Source organism: Protopterus annectens, chromosome 2.part0 (genome assembly GCF_019279795.1).
Source record: "Protopterus annectens isolate FY-2018-M chromosome 2.part0, PAN1.0, whole genome shotgun sequence".
In the NCBI taxonomy this organism is placed as follows: Eukaryota; Metazoa; Chordata; order Ceratodontiformes; family Protopteridae; genus Protopterus; species Protopterus annectens.
The window spans coordinates 1,990,075,733-1,990,096,782 of NC_056728.1; positions in this window are offsets into that span (position 1 = coordinate 1,990,075,733).

A 21,050-nucleotide genomic window follows, 5' to 3' on the forward strand; every position below is an offset into this window, starting at 1 on the left:
GCACAACAAATTATTTGCTGTAATCTGGACTGGCTAACACAGAGGGTTCTCCCAAAGCTTCTGGAATGCCTGCGTGCATGCTGGGGTTCACACTACCTTATCTGGCCTGTTCTTCCTTGACAGGTCCTTGAGGGGAGCAGCTATGGTACTATAACTGGGGGCAAACTTTCTGTAGTGCCCTGCTGTCCCTAAAAATGCCCCCACCTGCTTTTTAGTAACATGTGCAGCCCATGCCTGAATGGCTTCCACTTTGGCAGGTTCTGGCCTTATCTTACCACTCCCCGTTCTATATCTTAGGTTAGAGACCTCTGCCATGCCCACCTGACATTTTCTTGACTTAATAGTCAACCCTGCCCTCTGTAGCCTTCCCAGCACCCCACCTGACATGCTGAAGCTGTTCTGAACAGGAATGGCTGTAGATGACATTATCATCTAGGTAAGCAAGGGCAAGCCCTCCTGCTCCTGCTAGGATATGATCTACCAGCCTCTGGAAAGTTGCTGGGGCATTCTTCATCCCAAAGGGCATCTTTGTGAACTCATACAAGTCAAAAGGAGTCACAAAGGCTGGCTTCTCTCTAGCACTGGGAGTCAAGGGCACCTGCCAGTAACCCTTGGTAAGATCGATGATTGTAAGATACTTAGTTCCACCCAGCTGCTCTAGGGCCTCATCTGTCCTAGGCATGGGGTAAACATCCGACTCTGTGTGACTATTTAATTTCCTGTAGTCCACACAGAACCTGGTGCTGCCATCCTTCTTTGGCACCAGCACCACTGGGGAGGCCCAGGGTCTGTTGGACTCTTGAATCACCCCTAGTTCCAACATCTCCTGTATCTCTTCCATCAGAGTCTGTTTGACTCTCTCAGGAACTCTATAATGGGCCTGCCTGATAGGCTTTTGGGGTCCTGTATCAACCTGGTACTGCCCCAGGTTAGTGCACCCTGGTTTCCCAGTGAACATGTCCCCAGATTCCTGCAACACTGCTTGGATTTCTCAAACCTGAGTAGGAGATAGCTGCTGGGACATTGCTACCCCTTCCAATGAGGTGTCAGCCCGATCCTCACTGAGGAGATCAGTCCCCAGATCTCCCTCAGACTCCTCCTGCAAACCACTGCAAATGCTCAGCACAAGGGCCTCCCTATCATGGTAAGGTTTCATCATGTTAACATGGTACAATTTGTGCCCCTGCCATCTGCCTAGCAGTTCCACCATGTAGTTAACATCACTTACCTTTCTTACCACCTTGTAGAGTCCATCCCGAGCTGCTTGCAGTTTGTTGTATCTGACAGGAATGAGAACCATTACCTGCTGCCCCACAGCACACTCTCTAGCTTGAGCATTCCTGTCATACCACACCTTTTTCTCTTGTTGGACTTCTGCTAGGTTCTCCTGGGCCAAGCCCATGAGTTCCTTGAGCTTTGTCCTGAGGTTTAGGACATATGTCACAACAGACTCCTTGTGAGACTCGCACTCACCTTCCCACTCAACTCGAATTAAATCTAGAGGTTTCCCTCACCCTATGACCATCCAGCAACTCAAAGGGTGAAAAACCTGTGGATTCCTGGGGGACTTATCTGTAAGCAAACAACAGATGGGGCAAATATTTCTCCCACTCCCTCTTAAACTGATCTGCAAACGCCCATAGCATGGACTTGATTGTATAATTTAACCTCTCAACAAGACCATTCATCTGGGGATGGTAGGGAGTGGTCTTCATATGCTTCACCCCACAGAACTTCAACAGACAAGCCAGCAGGTCTGATATGAAAATGGCACCTCTGTCAGTCAGTATTTCTTTTGAGAAATCTAGCCTGCTGCTGAAAATCTCTAACAAAGCATTTGCCACCTTCTCTGCCTCAATGGAAGACAAAGCCACTGCCTCATGGTATCATGTAGAATAATCCACTACCACTAGGATATCAATTTTCTTTCTGGAACTTAGGGTATTCAGAGGACCTACAATGTCCTTAGCTACCCTCTGAAATGGCTTCCAATCACAGGCAAAAGCATCAAAGGAGCTCTCACCTTGTCTCTTGCCTTGCCTAGCTTTTGTCACTGCTTACAGGTCCTGTAATACCCTGTTACATCTCTGGAAATTCCAGTCCAATAGAAGTTCTGCATAATACGACTCTTTGTATGTTTTATGCTCATATGACCTGCAAAGGGAATATCATAGGCTATGGCTAGAAGTGCCAGATGGTAGGGTCTAGGCACTACCAACTGCTCAGTTCAGAAATATATTCACACACACTTTCATCTGCCTTGTGCCTATGCTCACAAATCTTTATCCTATACATTTCAGGTGTTAGCTTAAACAATTCTAACAAATGTTTTTTAACAGCAGGATAATCAAAACATGCAACATCAGACATTTTTGACAATACAGTTACAGTTTTACCATGGAGTAAGGGGGTCAGGAACTGTACCCAGAGCCTTTGGTCAACACCATACTGTTTGCAATCCCTCTCAAACATATGAAGGAAACTATCAAAATTATCCCCCTCTTTAAACTGCAGATGAAATTTACTGACCTGTTGCTTCTGGGGTCCAGTTACTCCCTTCCCCATTACCTCCATGACTCTGGCAAAGAGTCAGCATTTCCTTCTCATGCTGCCTCTGATTCTCCTTTTCCTCAGCTTCCAGGCATAGCAGTTCTCCTTCTCCTCAGCCTGTAGACTCCACAGTCTCTCAGCTGCTTCTATATCTAAATGCCTGGGCTCCAACTCAAGTCTCTTTAGTTCCAGATGGATTTTTAAGTCCCCTGCAGAAAGGTTGAGCTGTCCATTCTCCGAGGGTATTATATCTCCACTGACAGTCTGACTGTCCTCCTGGTTGCTGTTTTCTGATGCAGCTGTAACCAAGGCTGCAATCAGGTCTGGCTTAGTCAGGTTTCCATGCACCAGTCCCCTAGCTTGGCATATCTCAGCCAGCTGGCTCCTTGCCAGGTTTCCATACTCCTCTGCTGACATGCTGCCTACTCACCCTGACTAACTAAGCTAAAAAAAGACATAAAACAATTGTGATCTGAACTCTGAGTATTTACTGCATGGCTGTTTTAGAATACAAAACATCTTCAAAGCTCACTGTACACAAGCTGCAGGAATTCACTCTACCCACACCACTACAAGCCAATTAGCATTTGCCAACCAATTAATATGTGGTGTGGATATCCCACCACTGACAAACAATTAATATGTGATGCCTGTGCCCTGGCCCAGCAATCAAGGAGCCTCAGTCCTCACCACTAACACCGGTGAGGGGCATCTCATATAGGAGGAAAGGATAACAAATACACACAATAAAGTGCAATTTTCCTTAAGATCACACAGGGATCACAGTAAGTCTGGGTCTGGTTGCTCCCTTGCTCTCCAGGTCCCTAATAAGACTCCCCACTGGCACAGCTATAGGGTCCAGATCTCAGCCAGCTGGGCAATTTAAAATCTCCAGCACCCTCTCTGTCCAACCAGTGCTTCGTGTCCCTGCCCAAGTAGCTAACACACACACACACACACACACACACACACACACACACACACACACACACACACACACACACACACACACACACACACTTTGAGATAAGAGTTTATGCAACCACACAGACACTTCTGGGGAAGGCTGACACAGGTTCTCCAGCTGTGCACCTTTTAGCCAGACTATACTGTAGAAATCAATGCCACCACCCAACTAATATTTATCAGCTACTTAAAGGCCATTAAAAGGGTGTCCAAGTATTATTGTGCAATATTATTATCCAACTGGTAAGTGTGACTAAACAGTAAAGGCTTATTAGAGTGACTTGGTACAGGATCCTTATATACATGCAATGTACTGTTAGAGCTTAACTTATCTCTACACAAACAGCCACAGTTGAAAGGTTTTAAAATATTTAATAATAACTAATAAAAACACAAGACAATTTATTTATTTATTTAAATTTGTTGACCGGGAGTGTCCGACTGGACGTGGGTCCATTTTCAGCGGAGGCCCGGGGAGAAAAGCTCCACAGTAAAATAGACAGACAATAGTTACATTGGATTACATAGTGATTAACAATTTAACATAGAAATTACTTACAACATATTTACAAATGAACATAGTACATCAGTAGACAATTAGAATCTTTATCTGTAAAGTACATAACAGGCATTAACAAATGTAACAATGAGAAGTTCCTGCTGTATAATAAGTACTAGGCTTATGAGCATCTGAGCTTGCTATCATCAAGGTAGTTAGTGGAGGTGAAAGAAAGGTGGTAGTTGGATGGGGTGGATGATATTAGAGTGGGAGTTGCAAGGGCATAGCCAGCATGTTTTTAGGTGCGCTTTTCATAAAGTTTTGAAGTTGGTGCATGATGGTACGGAGGTAATTGTGGGTGGGAGTGAGTTCCATAATTTGGCTATGGCGCAAGAGAATAGTGCTTCACCAGCAGAGTTATTGGCTTTAGTGATCTGCATGTGATTTTTGTTGCTGGATCTTAGTGGTCTGGTGGTGCGATAGGGTTGGAGTAGATTCTGGAGGAATGGGACATTTAGTGGATGGTTTACTAGTTTGTGGGTGAGTGAGAGTTGATACCACTGAAGGAGGTGAGGGAGTTCAAGCCAGCCCAGTTCAGCAAGTGAGAGACAGTGGTGACTACGGTAGGATGCCCCTGTGGCAATTTTACGATTTTGTTGTAGCAGGTCTCTAGCTTGTTTAGATCACATTGCCTTAGGTTGGTATATACTGGAGAGGCATAAAGTAGGGTGGAGATAAGGTGGGAATTTGCTATTGAAATCTTTGCTGCTTTGGTGAGAAATTGTTTATTTCTGTATAATGCTCCTAGTTTTTGTGGACTTTTTTATGGTCATGGATATGTGAATGTCAAATTTTAGTTTATTGTCTATTTCCACTCCTTGCAATTTGGTGTGTTCAGTTGGGTATATAGTGGTGTTGTCTTTGCTGTGATGTTAAAGTGAGAGTTGTTTTGAGTATGTTTGGTGGGTTGGAAGATGAGTAGTTTAGTTTTGTTTGGGTTGAGTATTAATTGGGCATCGGATAACCATGTTTCAACAGAGGAAAAGGCTTCCTGTGTGACTTTTTGCAGTTTGGGTAGGGACTGGGCTGAGTAGATGATGGTAGAGTCATCTGCGTATTGGATGAGTGTGCCATGTTTGGTGGCAGAGGCTAGATTATTGGTGTAAACAGAGAAAAGTAGGAGTCCAAGGATGGATCCTTGGGGAACCCCTATGGAGACAGGTAGTTGGGGAGATGTGTCATTCTGCCATACAACGGATTGTTGGCGGTCAGACAGGTAACTCTGAAACCAGTTGGTGACTGATTGTGAGAAGGATAGGTTATTGAGGACAGAGATAAGTTGTTTGTGTGGGACCATGTCAAATGCTTTAGATAGGTCTAGGAAAGTAGCAGAGGAGAGATAGCCATTGTTTTTATGCTGAAGGATAGTGTTTGTAAAGGAGAGTAAGGCAGTGGTAGTGCTATGGTTTGGACGGAAACCATGCTGAGTACTGGAAAGGAGGTTGTTAGTAAGGAGGTAGTGTGAGACCTGAGAGTGTATGCATCTCTCTAGTATTTTGGAGAGTGGAGAGAGAATAGCTATGGGGTAATTGGTTAGTTCTGCAGAGGGTCCGCCTTTGTGGAGGGAAATTATATGTGAGACTTTCCACAATGTGGGAACGTAACTTTCTGACAGAGATCGGTTAATCAAGATGGATACTGGGTAGGCCAGAGCATCAGCTGTGATTTGTAGGTATTCACTTGGGAGGTTGTCTGCTGCTAATTTGGTGGGTTTAAGTTTAGTTAAGAGTTTTTATGTTGGAGGTAGGTACAGGAGAAAAGAGAAGGCAGTGGGAGATTACTAGTTGAAGGTGAGAGTTGGAGGGGGGGTTGTGTTGTTTAGCTAGTGATAGTATGGTTTGGGTGAAGTGTGTGTTGAATGAGGTAGCAATATTTTCTGAGGAGTGAGGGATGTTAGGAGGAGGGATACTGACTTTACCTGGGTGGAGGATGGAGTTTATGGAGGACCAGAATTGTTTGGGGCTGTGTTGTGAGGAGTCTAGGGCAGACTGGTAGTATTGGAATTTGTCCCGTTTTATTAGCTTTTTGACTCTATTGCATAGTTCTAGGAATTTCTGTCTAGCTGCGGGGGTTTTGGTTTTGCGCCAGTGCTCCCAGGCTTTATCCCTGTTTTTCATTTTTGACTTAGTGGTTTTCTGTAGCCATGGGGAGGGTTGTGCTTTGGTTCTGGAAAATCTTATGGGGGCATGGTAATTAAGGATGTTCAGGAAGGTAGTATTAAAAGATTCAACTGCATCATCTAGACTGAGGTACTTCAGAGCATGCCAGTTACATTCTTTGAGGGATGAGATGAACGTGAGTGGGTTAAAGTTTATTTTTTTACGTATTTGATGATAGATGACAGGTTTAGCTTGGTACAGGTATTTTTTGAGTAGGAATGTTGGGGAGTGATCACTGAGGCTATCTGATAAGCAGCCTGTTATATATGACTGGGGGTTCTTACTGACTAGTATCCAATCCAGGGTAGAGTGCTTGCTGTTTTTTTTTATTTATCCTTGTTGGTGACTGGACTAGTTGGGTGAAGCCATGAAGGTGTACATGATGGGTTGGATTGTTGCCAGAACAGGATTGCCAGTCAATATTGAAATCACCTAAGATGATAGTTTCTTGGGGGAGATGGTGGGTAGACCAGCTGAGGAGGTTTTCTAGTGGAGGGATGTTTTGGCCAGGTGGGAAGTAGCATCCAATTATGTTGATGGTTTTGTTTTGGTTAATTTTGAGGTTGGTATATATTATTTCTTCATTGCCTATTTGTGGAGCTGATGATTTTAAGATCTGGATGTTTAGATGTCGTTTAAATATTATAGCTACACCACCTCCTTTTTTGTTTAGCCGGTCTACTCTTAGTATGCCGTAACCTGTAGGGAGTATTTGCTCACTGGTAATGTGAGGTTTTAGCCAGGTTTCTGTCAGGATGACTATATCTGGGGAGTATAAGTCTATGGTGGCATGGAGTTCATGGACTTTGTTGGATATACTTCTAATATTTAGGCTTAGTAGAAGGAAGTCACTTGGCTTTCTATTGGCTGTAATATGGGAGAAGTTGTGATTTCTAGTCTGATTATGAGGATTGGGGTTGGAGATGGTAGGGCCAGGGTTGGGATGGATGTCTCCACTTAGGGCTAGTTTTGATATGCATGAGATTATTAGTTTTCTCAGTTTTTGAATGTGTTTGTTTATAAGGGAAATTTTATGATTGTTCTCTGTGGGTAATAGGTATGGTGGGAGGGTTACTATGTTAAGTTGAAGCGATGCTTTACATTTGAGTAATACAGTTGGTAGAATATGTGGGGGGTGCATAGGGATAGTTCTTGAGCTGGTGGGAGGGGAGCTGAGTATGGGTGAGACATGGGTGGTGGTGTGAGTAGTAGTACAGTGGTAGTGGTTGAGTGGGGGAATGATGGAGCTTTGGTAGGATGTAAGATATGCAAGGAGAATGCATGCAGTGAGCAAAGGAAAGGTATGCTTCAGTTGAGGAGGTGTGATAGTAGAGGGAATATGGAGGAGGTAGTGTTGGGTTAGCGCTGTGGTTGGCTATTGGAAAGATGGGAGGGGTTTGAGTGCTATAAAGGTGGGACCACTGGGGGTGGGAGGGAATAGGGGGCAGGGTGGGGAGTGAAGCGGGTAGAGACCCTGTTAGGTTCTTGTATGAGGGGCTGGAAACAATCACAAAGCAAGACAAGTATGTGTTAAGAACAATCACAATTGACAATACTTCTTACTACACAGTGCTAGTCAAGAGTTCAAAGATCACAGAAAATTACTTAAAATAATTCAGTAGTACAGTTCTGACATCACAGAAAAACAGTCTAATCTTTCTAGTTTCTAGCTATTTCTAAGAGAAAACACAAGTCTAAGATAACTTACATATAGAACACAGGCAGTGCTGATGAGTTGGATGGTTAAGACAAAAATGCTTAAAGCTCTCTGATTCTCTCTATTTTTAAAATCACATTCCTGGTTCCCATTACAACATTCTTCACACTTCCCTGGGTTACCAGGCTAACAGAAACTACATTTGCATTCTTAACATCTCCTTGTGTTTTTTTGCAGCTGGTCAGGAAGCAGAGCAATAAAAATACATTTGCATGTTTAAATCTAGCAATTTAACTCTTGGTCAAAACAATTGTTTTATTTTTTTTCAGTTCCACTTCTAACAGCATTTTTTTTTCATTTAAGACAATAAGCTTGTGTCTTACATTAATATTTACAAATGATAAAATTATCTATAAAATTCTCTCTGGCTAGGCTGGCAGCCTTCACAGGCACATCCCTGAACATGCACATGGTCAAACATTTTCCATGAATTCCGTACCACCGCCATGTCAGAAAATCAAACAAAGCAGCGAACGATGACATTTCTGACTGCTCCATACCTGAAGCAAGTGCTACCATGGGTCAAAAAGGGGGCACGGTTTTGTGATTCGGAATATTGGCATTCGCGGTTCTGAGGAGTCGCAGTTTGGAGTCCGCGGAAGTTGTTTTGATGATGTGCCTGCTGACATTATGATGGTAAACCTATTTGTCTACATGTGAGAAATGCTCTTCATTTTACATAGGCAAAACTAACATGAAGTTGAAGGAATGTGTTGCTGAACATCTTTCAGGTAAAAAATTCCTTAGCCAGACATGTGATAAATTGGCAGGAATGACAAACCAATGAAACGAGGAGCCACCAAGCTGAAGAACACCAAACCAAGTCTTATCACAAAACAGCACTTTAATAGCCAAAAAACGAACATGAACAACAAATGTGAAGTGCTTTTCATTTAACTCCTGTTAAACTTCTTCAGTATTTAGTATTAACTACAATTTTTTTTTTGTATTAAAGGAAGTAATGTCAGTGTCTTGTAACAGTCTGAAGAAGTTTAACAGGAGTTAAACGAAAAGTGCTTCACATTTTTTGTTCCTGTTCCTTTTTTTTGGCTATTAAAGTACAGTTCAGTTATACGACTTGGTTTGGTGTTCTTCAGCTTGGTGGCTCCTCGATTCATTGGTGTGTCGTACCAGTATTGGTCCGTTATCGATTGTTAGTATGTCTATTTTGCATAAATCTGAGGGTGCCGTACAGCTCGAGGACAACAATGGAGGGACCGAAGGGTTGATAGGGAAACTTACAGCATTAATTATGCAGCTATCCCAGTGAGTGGATAGCTTATATGAAAAAATACAAACTGGAGGGCCTAATTTTTATCCTAATAGTGCGCACATGCTTAGGAACAGCACTACCTTTGAATTTAATGCAACACCAGTATGTCTGGGGTTGAATCCCCCTGCTCACAATCCAGTGAGTGGAAATGACCAGCATTCACACATGGATGTTCATGGCCAGAAAGGAGCACGGATTTACAATATGGGGCAGAATTCCAGCCACATTAATGGTTGAAGAAGATAAATACTCGTGCTAAATGAATGATTGGAATCAGTATGTGCTTTTTCTGGTGGCCAACTACAAGGTACTAATGTAACTGAAAATAAACTTAATTTTGACATTAAATTATCTAAATGCAGGAAACTGCAGTTAGAAAATGCATGTCTTAAGGAATGCATTAAACAAAATATTATCCCAAAAGGGTTACACTTTTGGCGGTACCCGACTGGGCTAATTAATAATTCATCTTTTCACTTAGAACTAATGCAGTTGTTTGATAGAAGTGGAAAAGAGCTGCTTAATATTATGATAAAATACAACAAAGTAAAAATTGATGGGCTAATGAATGAACTGACAGTATTAGATAGGGACATTAGGGAAGACTTGTCATTTGATAATACTAAATATGAAATGTTACGTATTTATAACAGCATCGACCAGTATATTTTAAAACTCAAAACTGGTAAAATGCAAAAACTGGAAAGAGACTTGAATCAATATGCAAATGGGTTAGCATACCCAAAGCCTCCTGGAAATCAAAGAAGATACAGATACAACAATAATAATAGCAGTAGTAACACTGATCATAATGCATTAAGAGAAACTGTTCAGCAAAACGATTCCTTATATGATCAAGAATTCCCTGAACTCAGAAGATCTGAAAGATTAAGGAATAAAAACTCTAATTTTCATAATGAATCGGTGGGGTTTCAAGGGGCCAGGCCCAAGAACAAACAGTGGAGGACTTAAATCATGTAATATTGGGTACTGATGACTTTTGTGTTTTATATAACATTCAACAACCTGAAAATGTAATTAATGAAAAAGAAGAACATGTGGTAGTGAACACAAAAGGAGATTTTAAGGTTTTAACTTCTCCAAAGTTTGTGTAAATGAAGAACTAGCACATGTTTTATCTAAGGGAACTACCTTTGTTCCAACTAATTCCTTTAATTTCCCTAACACCATGATTGATATAACATTTTTTTAAGGAAAATTAACTGTAGTTTAATGTATCAAGATGCCATTTACAATGTGATTACTAAGTTTAACATTAGTAGTATATATAACCCCCTTTACACCCAAAATTAATGTTGTATGAAAAGATGTGTGAACAAGAGTTAAAGCATTTATATACGCTTAATACAATAAAAAAATCACATGCACAACTTGAGTGAAAATGAGTTAAATGTTCTGAAAAAATGGAGAGAAGAGAGAATAAGAATCATGAAACCAGATAAAGGGGGTGGAGCAGTTATCATGTGTGAAGACATGTATAAAAACAAATTATATGAGATATTAAACACAGATACATATGTGGAAGTGTCATTAAATGAATTGAATGGTGCTTATAGAAAACTTTATGGGAAAATCAATTGACATTTTTTTAGAAATACATATCACCTTAGACTTGTACAATTATCTTAATATCATAACTCCCAGAATCCCAATTTTTTTGGCACCCCCAAAATTCATAAAAACATGGACCCCCCCCCCCCATGAGAACATTAGTCGATGGCAGGAAGTCTATATATATATATATATATATATATATATATATATATATATATATATATATATATATATATTGATTACGAATTAAAAAAGGTCTTGGAGAAAGAGGAACAGATTTGTAAAGACTCCTTGACCTTTTTAAAGCATATGAATAATGTTGAGTTTAACCATAATGACATTCTAGTTACTATAGATGTATGTGATTTATACACAATGATTCCACAAAATATAAGGTTAAAATGGGTTATGAGATGCTCATACATCATCATATGACACATGACTTAGTTAAAAATCAAGGAATTATTAGAAATAGTATTAAGTGACAATTCTATAACTTTTAATAAACAATATTTTTTGCAGAAAAAAGTATTGCTATGGCATCACCATGTGGGGGTGCCTATGCTAGTTTAGTTATGGCTTTTTGGGAGAAGAACTATGTATTTAATAGTGAATATGAAGTGTTTATTAAATCATATCATAGATTTCAAGATGATATTAGTATCATCTAGAAGGGCACAGTAGATAGTTTGAATGAGTTTTTAACATATATTAATACAACTACTGATTTTTTAAAATTTGCATGGGGCATCAGTGTTGAATATATGAACTATTTAGATGTACATCTTATGAAAAACAAGGTTAATTAAATGTATACAGCTGTGATCGATAGGAAGTAATCTTATTCAGATTGTTTCCTACACTATAGCAATTGCTATCTGGAGCATCAGAAAAAGTCTGTTATTAAAGGTAAATTGGTAAGAGCAGCCCGGATGGTCACTGACTTTAATCAATTTCTAGCGGAATGTGTTTTTCTAAGTGACATGTTTTTCAATAGAGGTTATCCAGAAATGTTAGTTGAAACTGTCGTACAAGAAGTTACTACTAAAAGAAAGAATGGATATTTTAAACCCATTCTTAGTGGACCGAGCGTGGTAAATAATGGTAGTACCCCATCTAATATCATTAATAGTGGTTCTAATAATGATAATAGTAGAGACATTGCAAAATAAACTAAATTTTCAAAAGCACTTGTCCTAACATTCTCTCAAGAACACAATATGATCAGAGATATTGTTATGGACAACTGGAACATCGTTATGGAAGATTCTTACTGTAGGAACCATATTAGCGAAAAACCTAAAATTGTTTATAGAAATGGTAGAAGTTTTAAGGATATTTTAAAATATAGGAATAGTTCATTTAGGAATGGCATTACAGGTATGACTAAATGTGCGGCTTGTCATTGGTGCCACAAAATAAAAATAGGGGAAGTGTAAGGAAACGGAAATATTACTTACATGGCAAGTATAACTGCAAATCTAAAGCGGTAGTATACCTAGACACATGCAATTCATGCCCAATACTCTATATAGGGAAAACAGAAATACAGTTTAGCCAAAGAATATATGAGCATGAATATGCCATTAAGAAAAACAAGTCTAATAATGTACTAGCTAAACATATTAGTGAATACAAAGCTCACCAGTTCTCCTTCATTGCAAGTGATCATGTAGAAATAGAGGATAGAAGACCTTGGGGCTTGTATTTAGAATTAAAAGAATTAAAATGACAAATTAATACACCAGCTGATATGTGGCCTGGTATAAATGAGCAGAGCACAATTACCCCTATATTAAAATTAAAGGCATTACAAAGGAATAAAATAATATGACATGGTGAAATCACTATATCTTTGAAATAATTTTGGATTGCTTGTATGCCATTATTTTATAGCTTGTCTTCTTTTTATTGTAGTTTTAATGTGTTTTATATAATGCATACACAATATTCTTTTAACATTTTTAAAATATATTTTTGTCTAGTATTTAAATACAATAATGAAGTGTTTATAGTACTATATTTTTTAAATTGTTGTTACATATTTTGTATAAATGTCACTAAGGTCATCAATATCAATAATAGAATACTTATTCACATTCTTAGTATTAACATAGATTTTACATATATCATTTATATACATTTTATAACATTTTATAATATATATATATATATATATATATATATATATATATATATATATATATATATATATATATATATATATATATATATATATATATATATATATATATATATATATATATATATATATATATATATATATATATATATATATATTTATTAACTTTTTCATATTATTGTTTTAATATATTCATTTTTTTAGTCCCTTCAATACTTGTTCAATCATGGTTTTATCCAATAGGTGCATCTTGCACTTTGATTATTGCATTCACTTATTTATTCTATATATATGTTTAAGTATTTTTTGGTTAAGGAAGTTGATTAATTAATTGTGAGCAGGTGGTTTTATTTAGTATTAACTACAATTTATTTTTTTATTAAAGGAAGTGATGTCAGTGTCTTGTAACAGTCTGAAGAAGATTAACAGGAGTTAAATAAAAGCGCTTTACATTTGTTGTTCATGTTCATTTTTTTGGCTATTAAAGTGCCGTTTTGTGATATGACTGTATTTGGTGTTTTTCAACTTGGTGGCTCCTCGTTTTGTTGGTTTGTCATACCAGTATTGGTCCATTATTGATTGTTTTTATAAATAGCCAGGAAACACATAGCTTTAAATTTAGAGTTTTTAGAGTATTATATAAAAATTCTGTGGGGTGGGGGGGTTGGATACTGAATGTGTAGAATATAAGTGGATTAACTATTTCCATGCAGATGTTTGAACATACCCTGAGTTGAATGAAACAGTAAGCATTAAACCAGTTTTAAAGAAAAGGTCATTATGCCTTTAAAAGAATGATTTCAATTTGAGTGGCTTAATATTTATTTCATTATGGCTGAGCTTGATTAGTTGATTAGACAACTGATTTTATTCGTGTGTGTATATAAAGATGATTTTATTTGCATATTGTAAGCATTGAGGAAGAGTTGTCTCAAAAGCTTTGTTATTAAACCTTTTTACATTTTTTTCTACACTGAGTTATTTGAGTCCTTTTGGTGCTGATTTTGTTCTATTTGGGGACTCTTGCTGAGTGTGTGAAAGTTTTTTGTTTGTACTTTCCTTAACATACTAAATGAACTAGCTCCCTTTAAATCAAAACAAATCAAATTCAGCCCTACTCTATGGTTCATGTGAGAAACCAGGGAATTAATGCTAAACAGAGATAAGGCTTGGAAAGCATAGTTTACTGACAAAACACCTCAAAATTTAAAATATTTCAGACATATTAAGAATTCTTCTAAATAAAAGAAAATCAGAGTAGACAAAATTAAGTACTTTTCAAAGCTCTAAGGCAGTCAGCATCAGAACTCAAAGCTTCTTCTGAAATGCATTCAAAAGATGATTACCCAGGTCAAATTAAGAGTCCTTCACCAACTTCCACTAACAATTCAGTCCCTGTAGTTCCTATAGCTACCCAATTCACTACACATTTCAAACACTCTGTTCTTTCCCGACTTATCAGCAAACCATCCACTAGTCTGACCATCCCAAAAAGTACTAATCATCAAAATCCTTCCTCCCGCCAACCAGTATCTATCTGCCGTAAAAAAAAATCCCAAAACTAAAAAAAAAAAGTCACACCAGCTGCTGACAACTTTTTGCAGTTTGTTTTTCAGGATAGTCCATTGGACTACAATGAGCTCATTTTCAATGGAGTCCCGGGGAGAAAAGCTCCAGAGAAATACAAATACATAGTACAGAAAGAGCACAAATCCATAATATACATTTCAATTAAATGTTAAATACATATTTTGTATAGTACTTACCCATATTGCACAATTCAAATAGATGTTACATAATACAGAAATAAAAGATATTGATTAGGAAAATTACATCAGGCTTTTTTTTTTTTTTTTTTTTAGGAATTACAATGAGGTAAGGATGTAAAACTTTAAGAGGTGGTAGTAACAGGCAACAACAAAGTTTGGAAAGTTAGGAAGAAAGTGTGGTAGTATTAGGTTGGTTGAGAGCAAGAAAATTTCCATTGTGAAGTAAGGTGCGAGTGCAGTGAGATTTTAAACAAGGAGAAACTGATGGTGGTGCAGCTGGGAGAAGGGAGAGAGTTCCAGAGGCATGCAAGAGAGAAGGACATCAACTGATTCCCAGTAGGATGTGTTGGTTTATGCAATTTAATTAGGTTTTGGGAATTGGATCTTAGGAGTCTATCTGGTTTATGCATTTCAAAGGTATTGCTAGGGAGGGGCAGAGAGATTGGTTTCTAATGAGTTTGTGTGTTTGGATGAACTGGGTATATGTGAGGAAGTTTCGTAATTCTAGCCAACTTAGTTGGTGAAGGGAATTTCAGTGGTGAGAAGAGGCTCTATAACTTGCCGCAAATTTGGATATTTTGTTATAACAAGATGAGAGTTTTGTTTTGAGGGAAGATTCTAGGCTGGTTAGGATAGATGCACCATATAAAAGGGATGGGATGAGGTATGTATTAGCTAATGTAATCCTGGTGGTGGGAGAGATAAAGCGACTGTGGTGGGAAAGCATACCTAATTTTTTATGTTTTTTTGATATTTGCTTGTAGATGCTTATCATATTTTAGTTGATTGTCAATGATAATTCCTAGTAATTTTGTGTCAGAGACTAGTTCTAGGGGGATATTATTATTGCTGGTAATTATGAAGGAGTGTTTGTCTAGGGAAGAGGTTTTGGATGCATTGCATAACATAAGTTTTGTTTTGGCTGCATTAAAGGCTAGATGGTTGTCGAGCATCCACCGTTCAGTGGAAGATAAGGTGGCTTGTGTTAGATTGTTTAGAGTTGTGATGGAAGGGGAGGAACAGATTATAGCAGAATCATCGGCATATTGGATGAGTGAGACTGGAGTTAGGAATGGCTTGGAAGAAATCATTTATGAATATGTTGAATAGTAGAGGGCCTAGAATGGAACTTTGGAGGATGTCTGTGGATGTATTAAGGAAGGGCGAGGTAGCTTTCCATTTAACTACTTGTTGCCTGTTTGTGAGATAGCTTGAGAACCATGGGGTAGAGGAAGGGGATAGGTTAAATTTAGAGAGTTTGGTAAGAAGGAGGTTGTGGGAAATAGTGTCAAATGTTTTAGAGAGGTCAAGGAAAAGAGTGGATGCAAAGTGGCCAGAGTCGTAGGCTTTGTTGATTCTTTCTAGGAAGGAGAGGAGGGCAGTGGAGGTACTATGACCTGGTCTAAAGCCATGTTGTGTGGGGATAAGAAGCTGATTATTGATGAGGGAGGGTAAGAGTTGTTGGTATATACCCTTTTCAAGTAGCTTAGAAATAGGGGATAGGATGGCGATAGGGCAAAATATTGGGATGTCATTATTATTGCCACCTTTATGGAGAGGAATAATAAAGGCCTTCTTCTAGAGCTGGGGGACCTGGCATTCTGAGATAGATTGATTAATTAGTATGCTGATAGAGCAATGGCTTCTGTGGCTATGTTTAGAAAGTAGGAGTGAGTTTCGTCAGGGGCATTGGAACCAGGTTTTAATTTTAGGAAAGGTTTTTAGGGTGGATATAGAGATGGTATTGATAGAGAAAGGTGGAGGTTGGAAGCAAGGAATGCTAGGGGAGGAAGGGATGGGAGCACTCTGAGGAGGGGTTGTAGAGGTGTTGGTGAAGGATGATGTTAGCTTGCTTATGGACTCTATGAAGAAAGAGTTAATTTGGGTGGCCACGTCCATGTCAGAGGCATCTGGGTTGGGGCAAGGGTTCTCTTTTTTTCCCTGGTTGAGGAGAGATGAGATTCCTTTCCAAAATAGTTTGGGATTGGTGGTGTGGTTGGTTTGGAGAGTGGAGAAATAGGCTTTGCAGTCTAAGGTAATACATTTTATGACTATTTCATAGTGTTTTATATTTGTTTAGGGCGATCGTGGTTTTATTTTTATGGTAGCGTGTCCAGGCTTTGTCACAGAGTCGCATAGTAGCTAAGGTGTTTTTGGTTAACCAGGGTACAGGGTTACTTTTTATACATTTTGTTTTTAGAGGGGAAAAGGAGTTGTGCAGGTTTGTGAAAATAGAGTTAAAGTAGGATAGAGCATTATCTAGGGAAATAATTTTTAATGAGTTCCAGTTTGTGCTTTTTAGTGCATTTGAGAAGGTTTCAGCATTGAAGTTCTTTAGGCAATGAGTGGAAATATAGGTGTGAGTTAGTTGTATAGAAGAGGGGAGACTGTGGGCAAAAGTGGGGAAATGGTCAGCTAGTGGGTCTGGGAGAATACCACTATCAAATATATAGTGAGGATGGGATACTAGAATCCAGTCTATTGTAGTTCCAGTAATGGAGTTCTTGGAAGGCCTGGTAGTTGGATTGATTAGTTTGTGTAAAGTTATATACGTTAATAGTGAGTGAGTTAGTGGGAGATTGGATTGTGGCCCAGTTTATGTTCATGTCCCACAGGATTATGGTTTCATGAGTAATGTTGGTCGAGACCCAGGAGAGAATATCTTCAAGGGATGAGATACTGTCAACAGGGGGAATATATAGAGAGAGAACAAATATGAGTTTATGCTTGTTTAGGTGGAGTAGGGCTGGTATTATTTCTGCCTAGTCAAATTTGGGAAAGGGTTTGGTATAGGGGGTGACTAAGAGGGATGATGAGTAAAGGAGTGCTATACCACCTCCCTTTTTTGTGTTCTGTCATTCCTTAACATGCAGTAGTTGGGAGAAGTTATTTCAGAATCTTGTATGTGGGGCTTAAGCCAGGTTTCTGAGATGGAGAGAATATCGGGCTGGTTATGTAGAAGCCAGGCATGAAGGTTTGGAATTTTGTTACACATGCTCTGCGCATTTAGAGCTGAGAAGTGGAGGGGTTTGCCTGTTGATTGGGGGGTTGGATGCAGTGTGGTAGAGGGCCTGGGTTTGGGTGGATGTCCCCAGACAGGAGGATAGAGATAAGATGATGGATGAGGTATTTGGTTTATTTGGGGTGTAGTATACAGGTAGAGAGTTTTGTGGACATTAGACTAGTGTAGTTGGGAACAGTGTTTTTAGAGTTAGGTATGAGTCTATAGGGGAAGAGCATGCTAGTGTTGAGGGGGTAGAGACTGGGAGATATGAGTAACAGTAGATGTGTATCTTGTAGAGGATGGGGTAGCGGTGTGAAATGGGGTGAGTGGGTTGCATTAGCAGGTTGGGTGATATAATTTAGGTAAGTTAAAGTAATTAGAAGTATTATGTGAGTAAGTAGGGATAGAGATTTGAGGGTCATGATGTTGGTTATTAGAGTAGAAGTAGGGGGTGAGTTAAGTTGTGGAGTTAGTTTGAGTAAGAGATTATGGTTTAGGTTAATTGTTTAGTAGTTTATCAGGATAAGTTGTGTTTGGCAGTAAAGTCTGAAAGCTAGGCTTACTATAATGGGTGAACTGTGGAAGGAGATTTTGGGGGTATGATGGGTAGTTTGGATTGGATTGTGGGAGTGGCTATAAGTGTAGGGGTATTGGGGGTGGGTGGAATTAGGGGTTAGGGGAGCAAAGTGAGCCTGTCGGGTGAACGGAGGGGGTAGAGCCAAGGATAGGAAGAATCAAGTTTAACAATGAAAAACAATCAGTGGACTGTAAGGTAAGTTCAGACAAAAGTATGGAAGGGGTAAGGGATATTCTAGCAGTGGTATAGGGAAAGGATTAAAGTGGTTTGGAGAGGTAAAAGATGGCACCACAGGAAGGAAGGCAAAGTTAAAGTGTCTGAGGGAGGGGTTAGAAAGAAAAGAAAGTGAAAGAAACTAAGGGAGGGGTTGGAGTAGAAAATGGAGATGGATATTACAGTGGCCTAGCTGGTTGGAACCAGTACTGACAGGGTCAGGTCAGCAGTGTGAAACAGCATTGAAACAATTTAGAAAGGAAGCAACTGTGAAAATCAGAGCTGAATAGGGAATGAGAGCAAGCCAGAAATGGAAATGTTGCAGATACAAGTTTAAAACAGAAGACAAAGGGAACAGAAGATGTACTAGGGGTTAAACAGGAGACAAAGGGAACAGAAGATGTACTAGGGGTTAAACAGCACTCTAGAGTGTGGCTGGCAACATTAAACTTACATATACTGGAACTATTGAGAGTTAAAACAACATTAAACTAAAAGCTAGTTAAAACAGCAAGGAAGGTGGTAGGCTGTTGGCATTGTGTTGCCGCCTGATGGCCAAAGTTAGTTACTACAGACAGAATAAAATCACTTGTGTGTATGCTCATCTACCCTGTAGTAATACTTTAAATAAGGAGCAGTTTTCTTTTTTAAAAGCAGATTGTTTTAAAATCAGACTCAGAATGTGGATAAATTGCAATAGAAGGAACACCTACAGTTTAGAAAGCTGTGCTTTTTAGTTTGTTTTTGGAGCTGCTTCAGGCAGGTAACTAAAGCAGATTTATACTCTTTCATAAGGTATTTTGCTGGCCGAGTCTGTTGGGCAGGGGATGACTACAGAGTGATTAACCCATCAGGAAAAGCTTCTAAAGCCAGAGAACACACAGGCAGGGGAGAGTAGAATCTTCCATGTGGAATGCACAGAAAGCTAGAAGCTAGAAACCTGGTACCAGAATATCTTAGAATCACCGCAAATGCAGTATCAACATATTTACTAATAATCTTCACAAAGCTACCAAAAAAGCTTCCATAGTACAATATGCAGAATATGCCACAATCATATGCACTGCAACCAAGTCTACCGTTACTCCCCAAGATTCCTTTTCCTCAGTTGAGACCTAGCTAGATGACTACTAACTACATTTAAATGACTACTAACTACTTTTAAATGCTTAAAAAAAAAAGTGCTGTTTTTACCCAAATCTCTGTCAGTACAGAAACAATCCATCAACCTCCCATCAGTAGATAATACTTCAGTTGAAACAGTTATCAGTACAATGCTTGTAGGCGTATTAATTGATGATAACTTAAAATATGATCAACAATATTGGTCAATCCATCAAGAAAACTCACCAAAAGTTGGGCTTTACCTACAGAACAAACCCTTTCTCACTGACTATTCTAGGAAGTGTTTAGCAACATCTTAATGTCTCCCTTAATTCCCTGTGCAGCATCCATCCTGACTACTCTTTTACTCAACCTTAAAAAATAAAGTAGAGGTTTGCTTTCATAAAATAGCTCATTTTGCATCCAGCTTAACAAACTGTTTACATCACTGCCTACTGCTGAAGCACCTATACTGGCTCAAAGTACTTAATTAACTTATCTGCTTATTGCCTACAAAATAATACACAAACCTAACACCTGCCCATCACTACAAAACATCCTTAAATACTACTTCCCTCCTAGGACTCTCTGCTTACAGAACAAATATCTCCTAACCAGAACCAAGTCTCATAACAGTGCAGGCATCTCACTTTACTCAACATATGTTGAAGAGCATTGGAACTTCATCCCCACCATAAAACAAGACATAATTACCACACATTTGAAACACAACCTAAAACAACCTAACTCATGGCTATGCATGTTCCCATCCTGACTAAACCCATGTTTCTTTCTGTTTCTCTTCCATTGCCAGTCTCCATATCAATCACATTGACTCTTTCACAATTTTTTATCCCTGACTCTTCTCTTTCATCCCCACTACTGTTCCTCCAAGTAACCTATATCCTTATTCTTCTACTAATACCCTCTCCTTACCCACCTCCTCATCTTACCTATCTACTCGTATCTTAACTATCTAGTGTTATCCACTATCAGAACTTTTTCTACTTATGATTTTCTTGGTTATTTCTGCTTATACCCTTTCTCTTTCTCTATTTTCTGTTCCTGCTCTAGTGACATCTTACCTCATTAATGTCAATATACATAGAATGAATCTATCTGCATTATAATTGCTCTTGTATCTCCACTACTAAAGGTTAACATGTCTTTGATTTATGTAAAATGATATAATTTCTAAACTGCATGATAACTGTCTTTACTATTTTTTCAAATCTACCCACATAGTAATGCTTAAAATGTTCACATTTTATTGTTGTTAATTGTAAATATGCATTTTGTGCGGGACTTTGCTCCCTGAATCTTTGTGAAAATGGGTCTTGTGTCACAGTGGACTTCCTCAGTAAACAAAAGATAATAAATAAATACAAATATATGCAAATAAATAAATAAATAAAAGAAACGTCATCTGTCTTCCAGGCCT